Consider the following 12,422-nt stretch of genomic DNA (forward strand, 5'->3'; position numbering starts at 1 on the left):
GCGTTGGTGTGTGATGTGTTTGCAGTTTCAATGAGGAGGTCTTTAGAGTAGAAGCCTGTGAGGAAAGGTATACTTGTGAGAATCTGCTGATAATAAGGGAGGAGGAAGTGACGGGCAAAATCTTGACTAGCCCTCCTATTTTTCAGATGTCTTGTTCATCATTGAGGCTGTGGATGATGGACCCTGAACATACAAATAATATAGCTTTAAAAAAGGCATGGGTGCAGATGTGAAGGAATGCTAGGTGTGGCTGACTAATGCCAATTGTGACTATTATAAGGCTCGTAGTTTGAGTTTGCTAGTTGACTTGAGGTGGAGAATGCTACGATTTTTTTGATATCATTTTGTGTTAGAGCACAGATTGCTGGGAATAAGGTAGTAACAGCCCCCAGACATAATGTAAGGGTTTGGATTGATAAATTATTTTCTATTAAAGGGTAGAAGTGGATAAGCAGGAAAACTCCTCCTCCGACTATAGTGCTGGAGTGGAATAGGGCTGAGACTGGGGTTGGACCTTCTATGGCAATGGAAATCGGGGATGGAGGCTGAATGGAGCTGACTTTCCTGCTGCTGCTAAGAGAAGGCTAATCAATGGAAGGGAGTTAGAAGTAGGATCTAGAATAAACATTTGCTGAAATTCTTATGTGCTGGAGGACGGGAGGAACCATGCCATAGCTAAGATAAAGCTAACATCGCCGATGCGGTTGTATAGGACTTCCTGGAGGGCTGCTGTTTTAGCATCTGCTTGGCCGTACCATCAGCCAATTAGCAAGAAGGATATGATACCTATGCCTTCTCATCTCATAAAGAGCTGAAAGAGGTTGTTGGCAGTAACTGGAATATTGTGATAAGGAAAATAAACAAACATCTGAAAAATTGATTCATGTTAGGGTCTGAGTTTATATATCATATTGAGAATTCTATAATAGATCAGGTAATGAATAGTGCTACTGGGATAAATATTGTAGAGAAGTAGTCTAGTTTGAAGCTTAGTGAGAGTTTGAGGGTCTGGATCATCATTCAATGTCAGTTTGAGATAATGACTTCTTGGTCTGTGCATATAAACGTTGTTGCAGGGATGAGGCTAATGATGAAGGCACATGTGATGGATGTTTTTACTTAATTTGGGTATGAACCTCTTTTGCATGTGTTGGTTAAGGTAGCAGTAATTGGTAGGATTAAGGGGACTAGGGCTGTTGTAGCTGTGGAAAAATACATGCTTGTTACTTTTATTTGGAGTTGCACCAGTGTTTTTGGTTCCTAAGACCAATGGACGACTCTCATCCTTTAAAAGTTGAGAAAGCCATATTGTTAGACATGGGGGCATGAGTTAGCAGTTCTTGCATACTTTCTCGGTAGATAAGAAGTGGCAGACTTTTATTGTTAGATCCACAATCTAATGTTTTGCTTAAACTACAGCTACAGCATGCAAACCCCAAAATAATTTTAGGGTCTAAGGATAGTAGGAAGATAGGTGCTAGATGTATAAGTATTAATGTGTTTTTCTCGTGCAAAGGAAAGTTTGATATGTTGATATGATATGTAAATGTCCCTCATTGTGTTGTGATTAGCATATACAGGGAGTAAAGGGCTGTAATTAGTACATTAAGTCCTATAAGCATAATAGTGATATTTGATCAGGAGAATGAGGCCACAGTCACAAAGAGTTCCCCTACTAGATTAATGGTATGGGGTAAGGCAGGGTTAGTCAGATTTGCTAGAAGTCATCATGAGGCTATTAGTAGGAGTGGTGTTTGAAGGCCTGGGTAAGTAATATGGTTCAGCTATGGGCTTGCTTGTAGTTTGAGTTTGCTAGGCAGAATAGTAGGGATGAAGTGAGTCTGTGAGCAATTATAGGGGTGACCACACCTGTAAAACTCCAAGGGGTCTGGATGAGAATAGCCATAATAACAAGTGCTATGTGACTTATGGAGGAGTAGGCAGTAAGTGATTTTAAATTGGTTTGTCGTAGACAAATAGAACTTGTCATGATTATTCCTCATAGGGATAGCATGAGGAAAGGGTAGGCTATATGTTCTGCTAGTGGGTTGAGGATGAGAGTAAGTCGTATTATTCCGTAACTGCCTAGCTTTAGGAGTTCTGCTGCAAGTACTATTGAGCCACCAATAGGGGCTTCTACGTGGGCTTTGGGGAGTCATAGGTGAAGTCCATATAGAGGTATTTTTACTATAAAAGCCATGATGCATGCTAGTCATAGAAGATTGTTGGGTCAGGAGGTTAACAGCTCTTGGGTAGTAAGTATTACTACTAGTATGTTTAGTGAACCTGAAGTATTTTGAGTATAAACAAGTGCTACGAGTGGAGGTAGGGATCCTACTAGTGTGTAAAATATGAAGTATGAGCCTGCATTAAGGTGTTCTGTTTGATTACCTCAGTGGGTAATGATAATAGGGTAGGAACTAGCATGGCTTCAAAGAGGATATAGAATATAATTAGCTCTGTGGCTGTAAATATTATGATTTAAAAAGTCTGTAGGGAGATCAGCATAGAAATATAGAGCTTTTTTCATGGAAGTGACTCATTAGACAGGTGATACTGGCTTGCTAGAAGTATAAGAGGTAGCAGTCAGGTTGTTAAGATTAGAAGGGGTGATGTCAGTGGGTCAGGAGAGATTAATGAGAAGTTGAATGAGTTATTGAGTTGGTTAAAAAACAGTAGGCTGATGAGTAGGCTGTGGGTAACCATGTTGATTCAGATTACAGAATTTTTAGAGAACCATGTTATTGGTAATAGCATGATTGTTGGAATAATAATTTTTAGCACTGAAGTAAATTTAGATTTTTGTATGTATCTAGGCCATATGTACTGGAGATTGAAACTAGTAAGGCAAGGGCCACTGTGGTTTTTCAGGCAGCAAATACTAGGAGGATAATTGGTATTATGTTTGCTAGAGCAAAATGTATATTTAAACTTATGAGTATTTATGATAAATATTGATAGCTTATGCCTTCTAGGCATAATAGGGATGATATTAGGTGGGAATGATAGGCTAATACACCTAGCAATGATATGGTAAATGCTAATATAATGTTAATATAAATAGAGGGCATTTGGTAATTATGGTCTACCATAATCTAATGAGTCAAAATCATTTATTTTGACTTAAACTATTTACCAATTTGACCGAGTGTAATCCTTTTTGGGCTCATTCATAAACCAAGCCTAGGATTAAAATGGTAACTAGTATAAAGGCTGTACTCATTATTAGTGTCAGGTTGGTTGTTTGAAGGGTTCATGGCAGGGGCAGTAGTAAAGCGATCTCTAAGACGAAGAGGAGGAATGTGATGGCTACTAGGAAGAATTTTATGGAAAAGGGGAGGCGAGCAGAGGCTATTGGTCAAATCCACATTCAAAGGGGCTGGATTTTTCTACATAGATATTAAGCTGTGGGAGCCAAACTGTGATTATTAGTAAGACAGCCAGTAAGGCGTTGGTTACTAGGGCTAGTGTCAGGTTGACTGCTCTCTTTCAGGTATTATTGAAACTAATTGATTGGAAGTCAATGGTACTGTTTATACTAAAAGAGTAAGACCCTCATCAATAGATAGAGATGTATAATAATAGTCAGACCACATCTACAAAATGTCAATACCAGGTGGTGTCTTCAAAGCCAAAGTGGTGGTCGGATGCAAAGTAGAATTTTACTTGGCGGAGGAGGCAGATGGTGAGAAATGTTGATCCGACAGTAATGTGAAGTCCTTGAAAGCCTGTGGCTATAAAGAATGTGGAGGCGTACATTCCATCAGAGATAGAAAAGGAGGCCTCGAAATATTCGGAGGCTTGTAGAAGGGTAAATACCTAAGGTAATTGTGATGGACAGTGCTTGAAGTATCTCCTTTCGACTACCTTCTATTAGGCTGTAGTGAGCCCAAGTAATTGACACACTTGATGTGAATAATACAGATGTACTCAGGAGGGGCACTTCTAAGGGGCTGAGGGGAAAAATGCCTGTTGGGGGTCAGTATCCTCCTAATTCTGGAGTCGGGGCTAGACTGGAGTAGTAGAATGCCCAGAAGAAACCAGCAAAAAGAATACCTCTGAGATAATAAATAGAATTATTCCACATCAGAGGAATGATTGACAATTGATGTGAGGTGGCCTTTTTTTTGGACGATTGATGTGAGGTGGCCTTGAAATGCACTTTCTCAGGTAATGTCACGTCATCATTGGCATATGATTAGTTTATTGGTCAGTAGGCCTAGGGTTAAGAGGGTAATAAAGTGAAATCAAAGGCCAGAAGTTACAAGAGCTGAGAGAGTTCCTCTTAGTGGTGGGGGCTGGGTTTAACTATGTGGTAGGCATGTGTTTGGTGTTGTGTAGGTAAAGGCTTACTAGTCATGTAAAGACATAGGCCTAAATAAGGGCTACGGCAAATTCGAGGATGGTTTGCAGGATTAGAATGATGAGAGCGACTGAAGCTGTGGGAAGACTGAGTTGATAGTACTAAGTTGTAAGTACTAAGTTGTAAGTTGATAGTACTAAGTACTAAGACTGAGTTGATAGTGGCTTCTCCAATTAAAAGCATTAGTAGGTGTCCAGCTGTAATGTTGGCTGTTAATCGCACAGCTAGTGCCATTGGTTGAATGAATAGGCTAATAGTTTCAATGATCACTAGCATAGGGAGAAGTGGTATAGGTGTGCCTTGTGGTAAAAAGTGAGCTAAGGAAGCTTTCGTCTTAAAGCGGAAGCCTGTAATTACTGCACCAGCTCATAGGGAGATTGCTATTCCTAGATTTATTGATAACTGGGTAGTTGGTGTAATGAATGGGGTAGAAGCCTGAGGAGACTGGTTGAAGCAATGAAGAGAATTAGGGAGATCAGTGTAAGGGATCAGGTTTGCCGTTTAACATTATGGATTATTATTTGTTTTAGCACAAGTTGAATTAGTCACTGTTGAATGGAAGTCAGTCGGTTACTGATTAGATAACTGGAGGTTGGAAATAGTATGGTGGGAAATAAAATGATTAATACTACTGCAGGTAGGACTAGAATTGTTGGGGTAATAAAAGAGGTGAATAGATTTTTGTTCATTTTAATTCTCAAGGGGTTTTATGTTTTTGTGTTTTGATTATTTTTGGGTTATTTTGGGTCTCTTGCAATAGAGAAGGAAGGAGGCAAACTTATTAGAATAGGAGAGGGAAAAATTTGTACAGAGAGGGAAAATTCACCTGAGGGCTAAAATAAATGTAATCCCTAATTACTATGCTGAAAGCATGGCAGAAATTCTATAGCTCTTCCATGGCTTATATAAACTACACTTTAAAAATAGCTATATCTGTTTTAAAAAGAGAAATGCTCAATGAAAGGCAACTCTAAATGCCTTGTAATAGCAAACTCTTCTGAAACAAAATGAGAGCACTTTGCTGAGTCAGAATGTGGTGTTTCTTACATTTTGCTTTCATTTGGGCCCAGCCCCAAACTGTGATTTGTTTATCAAGATCACGAGTGATGGAGACTAGAAGCCAGGTTTATATTAAAGATTGATGTGGGGCCAGGGATGGTGGCTAATGCATGTAATCCCAGCACTCACTTGGGCCCAGGGATTTGAGACCAGCCAGGCCAATATGGTGAAACCCTGTTTCTATTAGAAATACAAAAATAAGCTGGGCATGGTGGTGCACACCTGTAATACCAGAAACTCAAGAGGCTGAGGTAGGAGGATCACCAGAGCCCAGGAGGCAGAGGTTGCAGTGAGCCAAGATTGTGCCATTGCACTCCAGCATGAGTGACAGAGCAAGACTCTGTCTTAAAAAAAAGAAAATTGATGTTGAGATGCCATAAAGAAAAGAAAGAAGGCCGGGCGCGGTGGCTCAAGCCTGTAATCCCAGCACTTTGGGAGGCCGAGACAGGTGGATCACGAGGTCAGGAGATCGAGACCATCCTGGCTAACCCGGTGAAACCCCGTCTCTACTAAAAAATACAAAAAACTAGCCGGGCGAGGAGGCGGGCGTCTGTAGTCCCAGCTACTCGGGAGGCTGAGGCAGGAGAATGGCGTAAACCCGGGAGGCGGAGCTTGCAGTGAGCTGAGATGCAGCCACTGCACTCCAGCCTGGGCGACAGAGCGAGACTCCGTCTCAAAAAAAAAAAAAAAGAAAGAAAACCTTCAGGTGGTAGCTAAGAATGTGGTAGTTTTATAATATTAGGTTATTTCAAGATTTCTGTAAATCAGTTTATTTCTTAAAAAGGATTTGATCAAAACTATCTTGATAAAGATTTCCTCTTCAAAAGAACTTTGTGCAAATGAAGTAATACACTGGCTAATGAACAATATACTTTGTGGAAGAATCTTCAAACGTTTAGTGGCTATGGGATGGAGAAGGAAATATAGACAGACATTTAATATCAGAGCAAAATCTTTGTTTACAGGAAATTAGATTTTATGAACCTCTGAAAGCAGCTGGCTAGATGATCAGGGTTGCTCTTTACTGGGGGACAGGTAAGACCATTTCCAAACCTCAAATATATCTAATTTTGTGAGCTCCTTCAGAAGTTATAGGGGCCTTATCATCATTTTTATGTGGTGTATGGTAAGGAGATACTGATATAGAATTGTCAAGTTTTATAAACATCCTTGCTATAAATAATCATGTTGAATCAAGTTTACATCTGAAGGTATTATCATAAAGTGAAAAACTATGTAACCATACCTAGGTCAAGAAGCAAAACATCACTAGAAAGCTTCCCTATGCCCTTCCCCCTAGGCATCCTCTCCTTGTTATGCCTAAAGAAGATCATTCTCCTGATTTTTATAGCAATTGCTTTTCTGTGTGTATATTCTGTGTAGTGTTGATTGCTAAGTGCTTTCTAAATGTTATCATCTACACTCTGATGCTTTTTCTCAACATTCTTTAATTTTTGGGAATTGATCTTTTATGTTCTATTTTTTTTTCTCCATTGGTTTGGAAGTTATAGCTTCTCCTGAGGAACACCTTTTAACATTTCCTTTAGTGAGTGTCTGTTATTGATAAACTCTCCCAGTTTTGTCTAAATATATCTTTATTTCACTGTCTTCTTGAAAGATATTGTTTACTGGGTATATATACTTAAAAGTTAGCATTTATTGTTGTACCTATTCTTATTATTTTGCAATTAAAACCACCATTCCACAGACTTCTGGTGTCCATTGCTTCTGCTGAGAAATTAGCTGTTAATCTGTTTGTTTTAGTGAATGAAAACAGATTACATTCCCCATTTCATTCCTATTGTTCCCTTCCATCTTTAAACATTTTCTGTCATTGCCTCTCTGTAGTCTCACTATATTTGGGTATTAATTTACTTTTTTACCCTACTTTGAAATTTTAGGTTGTAGACATGAAACCCAATTATCTCATAATGTAGGCTGTATTTCACAAAATCAAGGGTATTCTCTTATATAACCATAACACAATCACAAAAATCAGAATAAAGGCTATTCAATAGTACACTCTAAATCTATAGACCATATTCAGATTTTGCAAGTTATACCACTAATGTTCTTTTTCTGGTACAGGATTCAACTCAGAATCACAGTTTTATTCAGTGGACATCTGTCTTTGGTCTCCTTTAATTTAGAACAGTGCCTTAGTCTTTGTGTTTCATGACCTTGACATTGTGGAAGAATACAGGTCAAATATTTTTAAAAATTTGGGTTTATCTGATATTTTCCTCATGATTAGATGCTGATTAAGCATTTTTGGCAGGAATATTACAAAGTGATATGTCCTTCTCAGTGCATCATTTCAGGAGGCACATGATATTGACTTATCCTATTATTGGTGATGTTAACCTTGATCACTTGGTTTACATGGTATTGCCTTTGTAATCAATAAATATATTGTGGTAGCATAATTTGTGACTATGCATTACTTCTTCACATACTTTTTCTCTTTTTTCCTTCCCTTCTGAAACTCCAATTATGTCTTTTTATTGTATCCTCTGTGTTCTTTTTTTTTTTTTTTTTTTGAGACAGAGTCTGTTGCCCAGACTGGAGTGCAGTGGCACAATCTTGGTTCACTGCAACCTCTGCCTCCCAGGTTCAAGCGATTCTCCTGCCTCAGCCTCCTGAGTAGCTGGGACTACAAGCTGGGACTACACACCACCAAACCCAGCTAATTTTTGTATTTTTAAAGATGGGGTTTCACCATATTGACCAGGAGAGTCTTGATCTCTTGACCTCGTGATCTACCCGCCTCGGCCTCCCAAAGTGCTGGGATTACAGGCATGAGCCTGAGTATAATCAACTATTGTTTCAATGGCAGCTGTCTCCTGATCTGTTGGCCTCACCATACCTGAAAAATAATAAAATCTATTAAAAGAAGTATGAGTCCATGCTGATTTGGTAAGAATTTGAAAGCTCTAAAACTATCCCATTTGAAGTAAAGAGTGTTTAAAGGTTTACGTTATTTTTTTTTTTATAGCATTTAGCAATAGATGCCATCGCCATGAGGAACAAACTGCAATCTGAAGAATGCCATGATGACACTTTGGAGGTTCTCACAGTGGAGAAATGCTCAGCTAGAGGGAAGTGCCTCTGCAAAAATCTGCCAGAGGAAAATAATAATTCATAGTCATTACTAAATACAGTAGTATGTCTAGTATAAATACAGTAGTATGTCTAGTGCATGAGCCACCACGCCTGTCCCCTCTGTGTCTTTTATCTTGCATTTTTAATTTTCAGTTTTCAGTTTATTTATGTTTCTCTCTGGGTATTTTCTTCTGCCCTTCATTTCACCATTTCTTTCTTCAGCTGTGTCTAATATGCTGTTAAACCTATATACTGAGTTCTTAATTTCAGTTATTGTGTTTTTCAGTTCTATATTTTCTACTTTTGTTTTAATTCTGCAATATCACTTTGTATAGTTTTTGGTTATGAAAACTATTCTTGCTGCCATTCTTTTTATCTCCAGTAGCTTAGTAAGCTTAAATGCTGTACAATGTCTTTAACTCTACTCTCTGGAACCAGGCAGATTTTTGTTCCTTTGTTCATGTTATCTTATTGCCTTATATATTTGGCTCTCTTTATGTGTGGACATCGCATTTTAAAAGTTATTTGTAGAAATAATTTAAGACCTACAATGGTGGTATCTTTCAGAGAAGACTTTTGTTTTCTGGGGCCACTAGCTCTTATCTGAAATCACCTTAAACTAATTTTAGAATGTGAGATTTTTCTGGACCATTGAGATGTTTCAAAGCAGGGATACTTATTTTTGGTCCACCCTTACTTCTAGAATGCAATCTTTTAGCATCCCAACCCAAAGCCTAGGCTGACTTACCAGAGTCTCCACCCTGGCAATCCCTGTGAGGCTGACAAAATGGCCACTTAACATTTTAGCTGTCATTTTTAGGTCAGCAAACACCTCCAGAGCAAAAGTAGCTACAAACTTTGGGTTTATCTCTCTGGATCTTCATCTTTTGGACTTTCAGCCAGTAATTCTCATCACCTTGTTTGCTTTTTGATGTTTTAAAGAAAATATTTATTTTTAATGCAGATTTAGTTGTCTTGAATGGGAGTTTTGGTTCAAAACACCTGGTCTGCATTACTTAAGTATTTTCTATGTTAAATAGTTTATTATGGATCATAATATTAAAGTTTATGTATTGTAAAATTAGTTTTAAATTCAGCTTTCGGTAACATGGAAAAACAAAATTTTTACTTTTCCTATTTAGCAAGTAATAACCACTACTTAATTTAAGGGCAACAAAATTTACTGACATATGTTTTAAAATAACATTGTATTGAGTTTGATTTGGGGACCAAATGCATATTAAAATGTAGATGAAAATTAGTCTTCCTGTTATGGCATCAAAAATAGACACAGACTTCTTTCATGTTTTGATGTTTGGGATTCTTGAATTTTGCACTTAAAAAAGCAACATATTTACTTTCTTAAAAATAACTTTGGTTTTGGCCCGGTGCAGTGGCTCACACCTGTAATCCCAGAACTTTGGGAGGCCGAGGCAGGCAGATCACGAGGTCAGGAGATGGAGACCATCCTGGCTAACACGATGAAAGCCTGTCTCTACTAAAAATACAAAAAAATTAGCCGGGCATGGTAGCGGTAGCCTGTAGTCCCAGCTACTCTGGAGGCTAAGGCAGGAGAATGGTGTGAACCTGGGAGGCGGAGCTTGCAGTGAGCCGAGTTGGCGCCACTGCACCCCAGACTGGGCAACAGAGTGAGGCTCAGTCTCAAAAAAAAAAAAAAAACCTGTTTCTAAACAAATACATTTTTCTCTAGATAATGAGCTAAGTGAAGTTTCAGACTCCTATTTATAAGCCCTTCCATACATTTAACATATCATATATATAACTGTATTACTAATAAAGAAAAAGTAGAAGATATTGTGATAATTCCTTTAACTGTTTTTTTTTTTTTTAAACTAGGCCCATCTAAAAATATTATATAGTATTTAAAAACCAGATTTGAGCAATTTATAAATCTGGTAAAAAATTTCTTCAAAAGAATTTGCTGAATTATCATTATAATACTTAATATTAACATGGTATTTTAACATCAGTGTACTTCAAGTTACTTGGTTTAAGGATTCATTATGGAATGAATGACATGATGTCAAAATGTAATTTTTTCAATCACGCATACATAAATAATTGTATGTAAAAGCACTGAGAGTAGCTGATAAATGCCACAAAGATCAAACAGCCATAGCAAAGAGCTAGTAGTGCTCGCCTAAAACTGACTACGTTAGTGCATTTATATCTTTCTATAAACTCGATGCTTTTACCATGCTTCTGTAAACTTGATGCTGCCACTTCCACCTTGCATGCACATGCCGGACGTGTTCTGTGTTCTGGACAATCACATAAAAAGCCTGAATCATCTTAGCTTTGCTTCCTGCCTCCCTGGTTGCCCAACACCCCTCTGGAAGAATCCTCCTCCCTGTGGTTGCCGGCCAAATACAAACCCACCAAGCCAGAGTCTTGGTGATTCCCCATGTGCTTCCCCTTATGGCCTAATAGATACTCCCTCTCTTGAGGTCCCTGAGTATAATCAACTATTGTTTCAATGGCAGCTGTCTCCTGATCTGTTGGCCTCACCATACCTGAAAAATAATAAAATCTATTAAAACAAGTATGAGCCCATGCTGATTTGGCAAGAATTTGAAAGTAAAGAGTGTTTAAAGGTTTATGTTATTTTATTTTATAGCATTTAGCAATAGATGCCATCGCCATAAGGAACAAACTGCAATCTGAAGAATGCCATGATGATACTTTGGAGGTTCTCACAGTGGCGAAGTGCTCAGCTAGAGGGAAGTGCCTCTGCAAAAATCTGCCAGAGGAAAATAATAATTCATAGTCATTACTAAATACGGTAGTATGTCTAGTATAAAATATTTCTTAATCTTAGGTTTAACAAAGGGACTGACTTCAGAAAGATGGTAGAAACTAGATTTCTTCTGATACCACATTTTGGTAACAACAGTTATCAAACCCTGGCTAACTGAAATGAATTAGTAGTGGCACAAGGCAATACTTTCAAGGACACTTTTCTTAAGAGCATCAAAGAACTATTTTCCTGGAGGACATTATATTAAGTGAAATAAACCAGGCACAAAAAGACAAATACTGCGTGCTCTCACTTATATGTGGAATTTTAAAAAGTTGAATTCATAAAGCAGAGAGTAGAATGGTAGTTACTAGGGGCTGGGGGGGTGGTAGATGGAGAGATGTTGGTCAAAAGATACAAAATTCAGTTAGGAGAAATAAGTTCAAAAGATCCAGTGTACAGTGTGATGACTATAGTTAATAACAACATATTGTTTTCCTGAAAATCGCTAAGAGAGTAGCTGTTAAGTGTTCTCACTACAAAAAATAAGTATGCGAGGTAACACATATGTTAATTATCTTGAATGAGCCATTTCTCAAAACATCGTGTTGTATATGATCTATATATAATTTGTTGTCAATTAAAAATAATTTTTAAAGGCCGGGCATGGTGGCTCAAGTCTGTAATCCCAGCACTTTGGGAGGCCGAGGCAGGCAGACCACAAGATCAGGAGATCGTGATCCTGAGACCATCCTGGCTAACATGGTGAAATCCCGTCTCTACTAAAAATACAAAAAAATTAGCTGGATGTAGTGGCAGGTGCCTGTAGTCCCAGCTATTTGGGGGGCTGAGCCAGGAGAATGGTTTGAACCTGGGAGGCAGAGCTTGCAGTGAGCTGAGATCGTGCCACTACACTTCAGCCTGGGCGACAGAGCGAGACTCCTTCTCAAAAAAACAAAACAAAAAAAATTTGTTTTTAAAAAAAGAACCATTTTCTCTTAGTAGCCAAGTCAAATAGTATCAAATGGTGTCTTGTGTTAAAAGAGTACAAGTGAGAGGCAGTGTTTATACCACGAATGTCTACTGATACCAATTTAGATACGTTTTTAATCGTTCCAGTTGAATATAACAAAAAATGTT

At 38.2% G+C, this 12,422-nt stretch overlaps 1 protein-coding gene and 2 pseudogenes across 1 annotated transcript in view; all 3 read right to left on the reverse strand.

The window, feature by feature from the left end:
- The window catches only part of CPA6 (carboxypeptidase A6), a 308,847-nt gene that overhangs the window by 157,593 nt on the left and 138,832 nt on the right, over nt 1–12,422 (reverse strand). The window lies entirely within an intron of this gene.
- On the reverse strand, nt 1,281–3,764 carry LOC140712144 (NADH-ubiquinone oxidoreductase chain 4-like; annotated as a pseudogene).
- On the reverse strand, nt 4,309–5,090 carry LOC140712145 (ATP synthase subunit a-like; annotated as a pseudogene).

The sequence above is a fragment of the Chlorocebus sabaeus genome, chromosome 8, assembly GCF_047675955.1.
Source record: "Chlorocebus sabaeus isolate Y175 chromosome 8, mChlSab1.0.hap1, whole genome shotgun sequence".
Taxonomy (NCBI): Eukaryota; Metazoa; Chordata; class Mammalia; order Primates; family Cercopithecidae; genus Chlorocebus; species Chlorocebus sabaeus.